General features: G+C 34.3%; 1 long non-coding RNA gene across 1 annotated transcript in view; it reads left to right on the forward strand.

Moving 5' to 3' along the window:
* The window catches only part of LOC119716166 (uncharacterized), an 83,424-nt gene extending 74,437 nt beyond the window's left edge, over positions 1–8,987 (forward strand). The window contains exon 3 of the long non-coding RNA XR_005263938.2: positions 8,304–8,987. This is a non-coding gene — a long non-coding RNA (uncharacterized lncRNA). The remainder of the gene's footprint in view (positions 1–8,303) is intronic.
* The last annotated feature ends 5,089 nt before the right edge of the window (positions 8,988–14,076 follow it).

Genomic DNA, 14,076 nt, shown 5'->3' on the forward strand with positions numbered 1-14,076 from the left:
CAACTACTAACATCCACAATGACAAAAGAAAAGTGCTAACGCTGTTCTAATCTCACAGACAACTTATTTTCTTAAAGTGGCATTGTGGTAGTTTTACCTGGGGCAGCTAAACTCCACTACGAACATTCTCTCACTCCCTCTCCTCAGAAGAAGAGGGGAAGAAGAAAGTATGATGATAAGGATTGAGATAAGGATAATTTAATTAAAGGGAAAAGGAAGAGGGGAAAAAAATAGCAAAGGCTGTGTGGAAGCACAGAGTAAAGAAAATCTCTACTTCTGATCAACAAGTGATGTTCAGCCACATTCCAGGAAGTAGGGCCTCAATACGGGTAACGTTTGTTTGGAAGGGCAGATGTCTTCATAACGAGAGCCCTGCCCCCTCTCTCCCCCTTTCCCACCTTTTATTGCTCTGTGTGACATCATATATATGTAGTATGGAATACCCCTTTGGTTTGTTTAGGTCAACTGCCCTCTCTCCACCTCTTGCCCACTCCCAGCCTGCTGGCTCTGGAGGGGGTTGGAGGGTGTCTTGATGCAGTGCCAGTATTGTGCAGCAATAGACACAACACTGGTGTGATACCAGCACATTGTAGCTGCAAGTGCAGAGCACAGCACTGTACGAACTATTGCAGGGAAAGTTAACTCCATTCCAGACAGACCCGGTAAAAGTTAATTGAAGTTAATTTAAAACCTGCAACAGAAAAAGACTTCCTAGCATTTTTTTTCCAATCGACTTCTTTTTTATAAATATTGCTTATAAATATTTGCTTTTTGCTTATCTGGCTTTGTCCATCCCACTTCTATGCCATTGGAAAAATAATTACTTCATAATTCTGCTGGACAGACATCCTTGCAACTCTATTTGTTTACTTAGTTATTTTATTATTCAAACTACATTACCACTACTACATTGGCTATTAGGCCAGTGCTAATGAAACAGGTTGAAGAGACATACAATTAATAGAAACACATTATGTTATTCCAGTCTCTTTAAATCAAAACCAGAAGTCATGAAACTGGGCAATGCTCCAGTTAAGTTATACACCAGCTGTATCCTAAATTTCATGAAATAAGTGTATTTCCCCATAGCTGAAAAAAGAAAACTAATAAAATTAGGCATAGGAGAGCAAAATGAATAGCTAGTATAGTTTTCCTATTCGGTGAGTTAAGCTGTTCTTAAGCAAGTTCAAATAGCCAGATGACCCAGGGCTAGCATGCTTTCTGGAGAACCAAAATGGCTTCCTTTTTTTGTCTCTCTCAAAATAAATAAATAAGAATAAAGAAGAAACTGTGGTCTAAATCCACAAGTTTCAGAGATTGGAGGTTTTTTGGATGACCTCCGGAGTCAATGGGAGAAAAGATGAGACTTAACAAGACTTAACAAGACTTAAAAAGACTTAACAAGTCTGAAAGACTCACCTGTAGTCTCCTTTAAGAATCTGAAAGGCATCCTTGCAACTGATACTGAGAGAAACAACTGATGCTGAACTAAAAGTATTGATACCAATAAAAAGGAATCATTTTGAGAATCATATAATCAGTAGAGAAATACTTCCTAAGCATCAGCAATTCATCAAGAGACTACATGAAGCTGGCAAAGATATAAAACTTATGAAGAGACAGAAAAAGAAATATAAACTGTAAGGGAAAAAAAAAAATGGAAAATAATGAAGCATGTGATGCATTTGTGAAATGACGCAATGCATAAATTAAAGCAAAAGTTTGAAATGATGAACACCTAAAGAAAATACATTAAACTCACATTTCATAAGCCATGAATGAAAAAGCTAACAAACTCACTGAAATGAGGTAGAAAACAACATTTGATAGATCAATTATAGAATTCATTAGTTTAGAGGAAGACAATGATTATGTTTTGAGCTCTTGCTGAGGAGATGTCTAACCAAATAAAAAAGCTGGAATTTCTAAACAAGGGAAATAAGATTCATCTCAAATACTGTAAGATTGTGACAGGGCAGTTAGTTTACATTTACTGTTAAAGCTCCACCTCTAGTCCATGTCTACAGGTGAGCACTGCAATGAGGTGATTCATTCGCACCATCCATAACTAGGTAAATAAGATCAATGTCATTGTTCATTCTTGGAGGAAGCCCTTCACTCTGTTCCCTTGTGACTATAAAGATGGTCTAGACAACTATGTCAGTATCAAAAATGAACTTTTACTTGGCTAAAGTTAGGTGAGATATGTCTGATACTGTTCTAAATTTCAAGAAATTCAGATCAGCTTTCCCAGGTTTTTCCCATTTGAGAAATCAGACAATTAGCCAACTGGAAATAGAGAATGGAACTTCATGGCCACAGTTACAACTCCAAAATATATATATATATATGTTTATATATATATATATATTTTTTTTTTAGATTAATTTGGGTGTTAAGTAGATACTGCTGTTGGTAAATCATCATGATCCTAGCTCACTGTTTTATTTATAAAGATACTTTAAAGAAGAATTCCAGTTTAAATTATTTTTGATTTTGTCAAATTTAGAATGGGAAAGAGTTGAATATCAGTAAAGATTTCTAAAACAAAAACATAAGTACCTAATTATCCTAAGTTATCCTACATTTTTGTTGCATTTACATATGTCTTTTATTTTATAGGTGACTAAAAATGCAAATATTATCATTTGTAGCCTTTCGTGGTAAATACAAATGTCACCATTTGCCAGGTTATTAATTCATATTATAATTATGTGAATTATTATATTAATTAATTATATTATAATCAAGGAACTTTCATTGACTTCTAAAGTATTTTGTTTTAATCACAGACTACACATATTTAGCATTAAAGTTAACATTAAATCTGTAGTCTATAGCTATCTTTACTTCATCTATTGCAATGCTAGCCTCAGCTCATAAAGAGAGGACTTTGCTTATGTAATATGAAAATGGTGCAAAGGGTCTTCTGCCTTCCTGTATCACACTTTTTCCCATGGTGCTGATTTTCATTCAACCTAGCATGTAGCTCTAGAGCTTTGAAAAGAATGAACAGCTGGAAGAAATGTGACCAAGAGATTCACTATTCTTAAATGCACTAAATAAATATAACAAACAAGAGAATATGGGAACAGCAGTACTACTGTGTATTTCTGATATACCCTATATATTTTAACAGAACCCCAGCACACCTTTGAAAAGATCTCACTTCTAAATGTATAGCATGTACAGAATGTACAATGGGGTCATACAACAAATTGTTTTATTGGAGTCTCTCTTAGGACACATTATGCAACAACGTCCTTTCAAATCTTGATATTACAGCTTCATGAGTTGTGTGTATGTATCTGTGCACATACATACATATGCACAGCCACAAACATCATAAAAATCTTTATTATCTCCAAAACCTTTACATAAATTTTCAACTACTATATAAGCCAGTTTTATTTTGCCCATGTGGCTATGACTAAGCTTGACTCATGCCAATGGCAAATGTTTCCATAACAAAAACCATACTATGAAATGTGGAAATGATAAACTAAAAAAAAAAAAAAAAAAAAAAAAAAAAAAAAAAAACAGTAAAGTAACTTGAAAAATAAGCAACAACCTGAAATAGGTTATGGTTATTATAGGTTATTAGAATAGAATACGAAATGCTGCTCATTTCCTTTATATAATTTAAGGTACAATAGTTGCCTGACTTGACAACTATTGTCCACCTAGCAGAGACAAAGGTGTTCAGAGAGCTGGAGCACCTCTCCGTTGAAAACAGGCTGAGAGTTGGGGTTGTTCAGCCTGGCAAGGATCAGACTCCAGAGAGACCTTATAGCAGCCTTTCAGTACCTAAAGGGGGCCTACAGGAAAGCTGGGGAGGGACTTTTTGTCAGGAAGTATAGTAACAAGGAGTAACAGCTTCAAAATAAAAGAGGGTAGATTTAGATTAGATATAAGAAGGAAATTCTTGACTGTGAGCATGGTAGGCACTGGCACAGGCTTCCCACAGAAGCTGTGGATGTGTCCCTGGAGGTGTTCAAGGCCAGGTTGGATGGGGCTTTGAGCAACATAGTCAAGTAGAGGTGTCTCTGCCAAAGACAGTTGGTTTGGAACTAGATGATCTTTAAGGTCGCTTCCAACCCAAACCACTCCATGATTCTATGATTCTGAGGAGACTTTGTTGTCTATCTATCTGAAGGAGAAGAAAAGTTAGTTATGGAACAATGTCTTCATTTCAAAAAAGGAGGCATCATGGACATTGCATATTTCTCGTTCTCGGATATTTAAGTGAAAATACTTCTGGAAAAGTAAAGGCTGCCTAACATTTCTTTCACTAATCCTTTCTTACTCTCTCTCCATCTCTTGTCCAAATAGCAAGAGCTGATACCTGTTCAAGTTTTTTTTTTTTTTTTTTTTTTTTTTTTTTTTTTTTTTGTGGAAATGAGAAGAGGGAGTCAAAAAAATTCAGAATGAATTAAAGTTATTGAACAAAACACTTTCTTCATTATACATATTACTGTCACTTTTTGCATACAGACTTAGCACAGAAGTAGTTGGTGCAAGCTGAAATCTGGTAGAGACATGCTGATTTGCCTTTCAGCATGCCAGTGAAGAAGCTTTGATTTAGCCAAAAAGAACATTTTAGTAGCAAGAGTCATATGCAAAATAGATTTTAAAACAGAATTCTTTATAGTAACTATTTCTCCTGGATATCAAAGTGAAGAATTGGCCAAATAAATGTCAGATGTCAGGAGCTAACATGTTTGAAGTGTCGAACTGATTGTTGTACAACACCACACACAGAAAGGAACTTTCTTAAATCTCCTACACTCTATTTCAAAATTTTTCCTGTCTCCTGATGTGCAAATTACAGAAAATGACATTGGTTAATATATTAAAATCTATATATAGTAGAATAATAAGCTACGGTAAAAATGAACTTTTCTCATGCTAAGGATGTTTACATGTAGGAAACTGCAGTAGAACATCCTCTCGTGAAAATATTAACAGCTTTATAAAATACTTACAGCAGAATCTTCTTATAGATAAAATAGTAATTCCCCCAGGTTTCAATTAGCAGAAATAATTTTCAGAACCGTTCTGTATTACACAAAACAAGTATGTCCCCAAATATTTAATCTCTTGATCTACATGAATTCCTTTAGTTTGTACAGTAAGGAATACATATATTTACCTGAGAAATTTTAGAGGGAATGGGAAGGTGATTGCAATAACAAAATGTAATTTTTATTTTAATGACAGAATGGTTGAGTTTGAAAGGGATCTCTGGAGGTCATCTTGTCCAAAACACCTGCCAAAGTATGGTCACTTAGAGCAAGGTACCCAGGACCACGTTCAGAAAGCTCCTGAATATCTCAAAGGATGGAGACTACACAATCCCTCCAGAAAACCTGTGTCAGTGCTTGGTGACCCTCACAGAAAAAAAAAAAAAATATATATATATATATATATATATATATGTATACATAAATGTATATATATATAAAATATATATCTGTGTATATATATATATGTGTGTGTATATATATATAACCTTGCTTCTATTTTGAAAGGTGAGAAAGTTCACTTTATTTCTAAGTGTTTGCTTTGGAAAGGGTAAAGGATTGGTTGCCTTTGAAAAGAAAACAACAGCGATCTCTAGTTACAGAGAATGACTCAACTGATAACACTTTAAAATAGCATTTTAACAATAATTTTCTGCATTTCTTTGGGATTTATTTTGGTGGTATCATGGACTTGATTATTTTTAATACATACATAATGAATACAGGATTTCCATTATAGCTCAGCTTGAATTTAATGCGTCCTTATTTTACCTCCACCAATAATGATATACTAAATCGAATTAAAATACTCAGCATATCATTGATATTAGAACGCAGGGGAAGTACCTGCAAAGAACCTAGAAAGAAAACAAAATTTCCTGTTTTGTTCTGTCTGTATTCCACCCTTCTTACAGGCATTCCCAGACAGTGGCTCAAATTTGCTTAAAAATCACTTCTTCTTATCCTGTACAATAATACACTGCCTAGTTGTGCATGAATGCTGTGCTAAGCCATTTCAGAGATGGTGACCACTAATACTCTTATATTAGATGGAGACCACTGAAACACATCAGATGGAAAGGTCTTTTATCCCCCATGTCTCGTGACAAAAAAATGCAAAGCAGACATACCCTACTGTTGTTCTGTTTGTTTTTAATTACATTGCAAATAATGTGTTTTGTTTTGTTGTTTGTTTGTTTGTTTGTTTGTTTGTTTTTCAGCCTTTATCATTTGTACAATGCAGTCTTCATAAAAGCACAGTTTACTGTCAATTTTCTAATGATACTTGTATAATTTGGAAACATATCACTATTCACTGCATCACATTAAAAGAAAGCCCATGGTGAAATTCCTGTGCATTTCTTAGGAATTTTATCCACATCCTTAATGAATTACTGTATTGTGGATTCTAACAGATTTAGTTTGTATCTAATCTGGTTACATGCCTAAATTCTGTAACACAAAATACATGTTTAGAATAACACCTGACATATTATATCAACTCTTATTATCGAAAGGTCTTGATAATGTAATTTTTTATGTAGTCCACACTGAAATTATACTTTCAAATGTAGTTTCATTTATGTATGCAAATATGAGAAAGCAGCTCTTAATTAAAATAGAAAAAAAAATTAGTCATGCTTTGTGTTATATGTATGGAACCATAAATGTTAGTTTTGAAACAAGTTGTTTTCAATTACTAACACATTCATCTTTCTAGTACCTATGTGATAGGGCAGTTTTGTCCCTGCACACATATAAAATGAGTCTCCATGGACTCATTTATAACATGGACTGCATTGTATTTAATTCAAGCTGACACCAAGTATTATCATGGATACTAATCATGCATCTTAGAATTGTAACATAACATGGAGCCCCAATGTGCTAGGTTCTTTGCTTAGAGAAATATATGGGCTTCTGTCTGAAAAGGCTGTGAGCTAAAACAATTCAAACAAGAAAGGTAGAATGGGGAAAAAAAAAAGAATAAATTATCTGATAGCTGGCTACAGTGTTTTAATTCACTTTTTAATAGGGGTGAAGTATATGTAGAGTTAGTTGAAGCTGGAATGAAAGGGAAGGAAAAGGTAATGAGAGAAAGTTACAGCAATAAAAAGGATAAAAAGGCAAACATGGAAAAGAAATTCTGAATGACATTGAAGACTGAAGTAAACAGTCAAATCAGAGCAGATAAAAGTCTAGTCAAAACTATGCAGGGCTTTGAGTGAATGGAAGTCCAAGTTTTGTTTGCTTCTGCAGTTGATGTTTATGTTTCTTACTGATCTTCTCAGCTGCCTCTCAAAGACAGTGATAATACACTATTTTGCTATCTTAGGGCCTGGACAATTTTCCAGCTTCATCTTTATTTATCAGTTTTTCTTCAAATAATGATTAGATGTCTGTGTTTTCATTTATTTTAAAGATGCCATGAATTCCAATACAGTAAGGTACAAAAATATTAAAGGAAGATGCCTATGCTACTTTGGACTACATGGTACATTTTCATTAAAAGTAATGGCCTTTCAAAGATGAATAAATTGGAATTTACCCGGTAAGCATTACATGAGATGTTGTCTTAATTACACATAACTTCTGAGAACAGTTACTGGCTGTTTTCCCCAGGTAGTACACTTAGGACCTGATTCAGCTCATGCATAGCACAAGTAGCTCATGCATGGAGTGTAAAAGGTATCTACACTCTCCGAGGATTCTGGTACTAGTATTTTGGAGGATGACTGTATTCATTGCAGAACAGACTAACTCTTCCTCTAAAATCAACCTCTCAGTTGTGAAAGATTAAAAGCATACCCCCTCTCCCCAAAACAGTGTGTTGTTTTCCTTGGAGATGCTTTGAAAGAGTATTTCCTTTAAATTTCCTAAGTGGTAGTTGACTGGTAATATTAAAAGTATAAGCCTTTCTTATCAAAGTACATAACTGTTTCAAGCCTCACCAAACTCCTCCTATTCAATTGTTGGTTTTAAATAGTCTGTTAATATTTTCCAGCTTATTCAGAAAATCATCATATCCTCTATCAGAAATTCTATAAAATAATTACTAAAGAATATATACAGAGGCAACAAAGAGCAGATATTTGCTCAGAATGAAATATGGTTCTGAAAGTTTTCAATTTATGTAAACTGTGTTATGTTGGGATTTTTTTTTTTCAAATTCCTATGAACTGCCATATACCAGTGAGTTTCTAAAATACTGCTTCAACAGCACCCTCAGTGTATCTTCCAGATAAACACTCAAATCTTTTCATCTCTGTATTCCCTAAGGTGCTAATGGAAGGGAACAGCATTAGTGGAAGCTTTGCTGCAGGAAGCTGACTGAGTGCCATTGGGGATACAGGAGGAAGCCTGGGAGAGAAAAGCTCTGTCTATTATTTCTTTGTAAAAGCCATTGAAACAAAATGAAACACTAATAAATATGTACAGTGAACAACTACCCAATAGGTAAGTATTTTGAAGCTAAATATATGTTGTGTTTTGTTCTTTTGTTTTGTTATTTAATGTGACTTTTCATGTGAATTATGAGGGCACTGCAGCCTTGTGGAATGTATTTTAGCTTGATTCATGAGAAAATGAATCAGGGAATGGGCCTATTTTGTTAAATCAGTCTGTGTTTCTACTGCGTTTTGTGTTTTTATAAACTGAAAAAGATATTATTAAGTTGATTGCAAAGATTGTTTTCCAGACTTATATGTATGATTTTGGAATTAGACCTAGTCAATTTCAGTACAGAATATATAGAATAAGTTTAGGCTTGCTAGCATTTTTGAGTTCCTTATTTTCATACACTACCCCCAGAAATGTCATCTTTTCCAGTATATTCAACCTCTGTTCTCATTAGTGTTCTCTTTGGTCTTAAATGAGAACTAGATGTTTGAAATGACACAGCAAAAACTTACGAGGAAAAGTAAAACTAATGTTTGAGTTTTGAACATATGGAAATTGAAAAATTTTATTTACAAAATTCCAAGAACACACTTAAAATTAAGTGTCCATATTGACAAATTTTGAGACTTAAAAAAGGCTATCCTGTTATGGATCAAAATGAAAAAAAACAAAAAAAAAAAAAAAGGAAAATAACAAAACCAAAACAAAACAGGCGGAATAATTGCAAATGTTTCATTTCCCTAGCTGTGATTGTTACATGAGCTTATTTTTAAAATGTATCATAACTAGCTATAACTCAAATGTATCATTTTGACATGAGAATCTTAGGATTTTCATTGAAATTGTCTAAAAAAATGTAACCTAACCAGACCAGTTTGAAAAATCTTCTCTGCTGTTAGTTTGAGATCTTGCTGTGTAGGTCAATGTCTCCATGAGCTTCTTCTGACTCTCTCCACCCATTTGTGTGACAAACATGAGGAGGGCCCACACAACACCATGTGCCAGACACCTGTGAAGAGCAGCAGCTGCTAGTGCCTGTCGAAGGGGAGGAAGAGGTGCCTGGTCACATGGATGCTCTTCCTGTGAAGCAGCTTGGGCTGAAATGAGGAAGGGGCAATTTATACTGGTACAGAGTGAAGGGAAGATCATCACACACTTAGGAACTGTCTCAATTACCCAGTGCCATTGAGCAGCTGAGAGGCAGCAAGATACCTCTTAGCAGTAAGTGCTCGATTCAAAGCAAAGGCAAGCATGTCGTCTCAAACTAACCTCAGTGATGGTTTGAACTGATATCTAATTTTTCCATGAAATGGACTGTAGGTGCTTACAGAGAGAAGCACTTCAAAAAGCTGTTCAAGGCATTCATCCTCCATGTCTCTCAAAGACAGTTACTGTCTGTTGGTTCAGAGGTTGTGCACGAGCATCATCCATATAAATGAACTTAATATGGGTAAACATGTCAGATACAGACATATATCTGATATATCAGAAGAAACACTGTGACAAGTTTGGCAATAAGTGAGTTATATAAGCATTCAAGATGAAGCCAAATTTCATTCAACTGTCAACATATTCTGTCTGAAATAATTTACATCCAAGAAACCTTCACAAATATCCAGGTGAATGAGATCTGCTGCAGAGCACTGGGTAGTAAGATCTAGAGACATTCATATTTCAGGGAGGCTTTTAACAACATAGAAAAAAAGTTGGCATATTGAGCTCCCTATTTTATTTTTTTTTTTTTTAATTTTTACAAAACATTTATACCTGTCCTCTTCAGGCCAAAGCAAACTCCAAAAAGAAGTAAAAAAAATCCAAAGAAAAACCAAAATGTATTGCCACCAAGGTTTCTAAGGACCAAACAACTTTGTATACATGCTCTATTAGAGCAGAAAATAAAACCCTTTGATATAATGACGTAACCATCTGTGGTGGGCTGACCTTGGCTGACTGCCAGGTGCTCACCAAGGTGCTCCCTCGCTCCTCCTTTTCAACAGCACACAAAAATAAAATAAAATGGAAACGCTGAAGGACTGAGATAAAGACAGGGAGATCAGTTACAAATTGCCCTCATGGGAAAAATAGTCTTGGGAGAAATTAATTTATTACCACTTAAAAATAGACTTGGATGTTGAATAATAAATACAAAATCTAAAACACCATTTCTCTACCATCCCCTTTCTTCCCTGTCTCAATTTCACTTCACTCACTTTCTGCTTCATTCCTGACTCCTCTACCCTGCCTTGGCAGTGGGGTTGGGTAATGGGGGGAGGGATTCTGGTCAGTCCATAACGGTTCTTCTCTGAGGCTGGGACTGCCCCATCTTTGACATGTTGTGCCAATTACTATCATTGTTAAGAACATGCACAGAAGGGCACCTGCTACAGTGATTGTGTCTTTATGAAGGCTCTTCAGTATAAATCTGCATAATATAATCTGTCTGATTCAGCTGAAAGTTAAGGTGCTGCGACAGTTAAATATTTTCCCTGAAAGTGATAAATCAGAGACCTGTTGCTTAGACGATGACAAAAAAAAAAAAAAAAAAAAAAAAAGTGATCCAAATAAATGTAAGAGAAGAACAAAGTTTTCAGTCTGCCTTAATTATACATATTTATCATTTAGCATTTGCTGAAGCAAACATATAGGATGTAGGGTTTGGTGAAGATTAAGTGCACAAACACTTTCAGTGCCCATGGAAGATTATAACCCTAATGGTGGTTCATTTAACCTCTGCTTCTCCATTTTATCACATCAAGAAAAATAGCACCCATCTTCAACAGATTCATCAATAGTATGACTTCTTGTCTCATTCATTATATACATATAATCTTAGGCAGTGAGACTATATGTTTATTGAAGAACTGAAAAGTACTTTTAGTAAATGAGCATGTGTTTGGTCCATGAAATTTTCTATTTTTATAAGTTTGTTGAATTAGGCCCCCAGCATCTTACACAAAACTTGGTCTGTTGGGTGTGTTCTGAGAAAGCCTTTTGGCTGGCATAAATATGAAGATAAAGTCAAACACTGCTAGTAATGAATAAACCTTACATTGACCTCTGTGAAACGCTTTAAGGGTAAGTATCAGAAAGGTATCAAAACTATTTTACCTTGCACAAGACTAAGCAGCATGGCATTTACTACACAATGTAATGGGAAAGTTGCTTCAAAGCAGGAAATGCATGTTAATAAAAATAATAATAAAAAAGAAAGGCTACTTTTAGTTCACCATGAAGAAAAATAGTAAAAGCTTCCTTCTTGTATTTCTGTATGATACATGACAAGGATAGGTAAATTATAAATGGCTGATTATTACATAGTAGTGAAATGCGTATGTATTACAAACTTTCCTCCCTCCTCCTCCCCCCAATATTATGACACTATTACAAGATCAAAACTATAAAATAATCCCCAATGGGAACTGAAGACTTTACTGAATTAAGCAGACGTATATTTGCCAAGTGTGACACAGCATATTAATCACAGAATTCTCAGTGTTCATTATTGAATTTAGTGTTTCCTTAATCTACCAGCTGAGGTGTTCTTTTATACATATATAGTATATAAACAGCAAGATTTTAGCAATTGAATTGATGTTTAAAAAAATAGAGGCTGGAATATATACATGATTCTATGCTGTTAGAAGGAGGAAGTTTTTACTTATATGTGCCTTTTGTAAACTGCCAACAAATTAACTTGTCTCTAAAGACAGCAGGACAAAAACTCTGATGTCTCGAGGTCATTTACAGTAATCTAGCAAAAAGAGATAATAATAATAATAAAAAAAAAAAACTAGATATATAATAATTTGAACATCATCCTTTTCATATGAAAAAATGAAAGTTTATATATATGGTTTGAAAGATAGCATATCTGTTTTCTTAAACCAAAGAAATACATTTGGTGCAACTTGGCCTTGATGATGGAACACTAAAAGAAAATTTTAAGACTGTTTTACATAGGAAGTCAAACTAAACACACTCAAAACACTTAAGTAGCTCTCAAACAGAAAATACTCATAGTTGCAGTTTCCATGGTTTGTATTTGTCTCCAAGTGTGACACCTTAGGGTACTTTAGGATTTCTGTCATTATTCACAGAACAAACTGCTCTGGCTTTTACTTCTATAAATGGGTCCACACACATGCAGACCATTGTGCTATATGGTCTCATGGAAACCAATAATGCTCCAGGTAAACTGATACAATTCACATAATGAATAAGCAGGATCAGGTCTCTAATGAGTTTTCTGCTATTCTCTTTTACCAATTAATCACACTGCAGTTGGATTGAGCGTGTGAGATTCATCCTAACAGAAATCAATAGAGCTATACGAGGAATTAAATGAATGCAGAACATTTAAAATTGTCTACGATATATTCTATGGCCCAGTTAGTACATTTTCTAGAGAATATTGATTAAAGGAAGATCAGGTTTCACATATGTAACCTTTTACAAGGTTGTTTATATATATTTTAAGGAAGACAAAGTATTCAAAAAGTACAATAAGGATTTGCAACCATTTGTAACACTAGACAAAACTCAGCAGAATAATCAGATTCATGCAGTTTCTGATGCATCAAGACCATCAAGGTAAAATCAAAGTGTTATGACTTGTCCCTAAGTGTGCATCAATATATGAATATAGCTATCTTGATGACAATACTTCATCATTTACACAGTCCAGAATTTAAACTCTCTGGCTTCGACAGATTGTTTACTGTAAGTGAAATAAAATATGTTGTTAATAGATATAATCAGAGCAGACAGCAATTTAATTCATTTGAAACTAATGAGTCTACAACTTCTTTTCTCCAAAGAAAAAAATATCTGTTTTTATATCGATTCTTGTATGTTCCAAAGTGTTGCTCATATACATCTTACATAGGATCTTAGTAAGCAACAAAAAACAACATAAAAGGAAGTGTTGTTATGATGAGACCATATGCTGCTAAGGGAAATTATTCTAATTTTGGAGATATTGAGAAGGTAGAGATTCCATATCTGCTGTTATATAGTGCAATGGTTCCTTTTTTAAAGGATTCCTTCCACAGTCATTAATATAACAAGGTGACCTAACAGAGTATCAAAGGTAGAAAAGCTCTTTAAAGAAAAATCAGTTCAGAAAAGAGCAGAAAAGCAGTAAAGTATTGAAACTGCTAAAACATTCTTTAAACTTTTTTTCTCAAAGTGAGAGGAACATTATATTTTAGTTTCCAACCATTGTCAAGATGAAACAGTGGAGAAGAAAAAAAAAAAAGTCACCAAAATGCACCTGACATTTAAAATGTCTGCCCACAGGAAAATTCTTATTTTCAAGAAAGTTAAACAGAATCAGAATGGCATTAGTAGTGCCATGGCCACATACAGACTTACAGAGAAGTTATGGATACAAAGCTACATATACATGTATAATGATCGATATAATAGAAAATTTTGGAAGAGAGTTTTCACTCCACTTTCCCAGTAAAGATATATGCTGATTAATAAGAGACATCCTTTCTACTGAGGTTTTTACTGAGGCCTGAAACAAATAAAAGCAACTCAGTTGAAAATATAGACTCAAAAACCTGTATGTGCTTAAGTCTGAAGTTACCAACAACATATTAAGACTTTGTTTTTTGAATTTTCATGCTCCCAGATGTCTATGGTTGCT

Source organism: Anas platyrhynchos, chromosome 2 (assembly GCF_047663525.1).
Source record: "Anas platyrhynchos isolate ZD024472 breed Pekin duck chromosome 2, IASCAAS_PekinDuck_T2T, whole genome shotgun sequence".
NCBI classification, from domain to species: domain Eukaryota; kingdom Metazoa; phylum Chordata; class Aves; order Anseriformes; family Anatidae; genus Anas; species Anas platyrhynchos.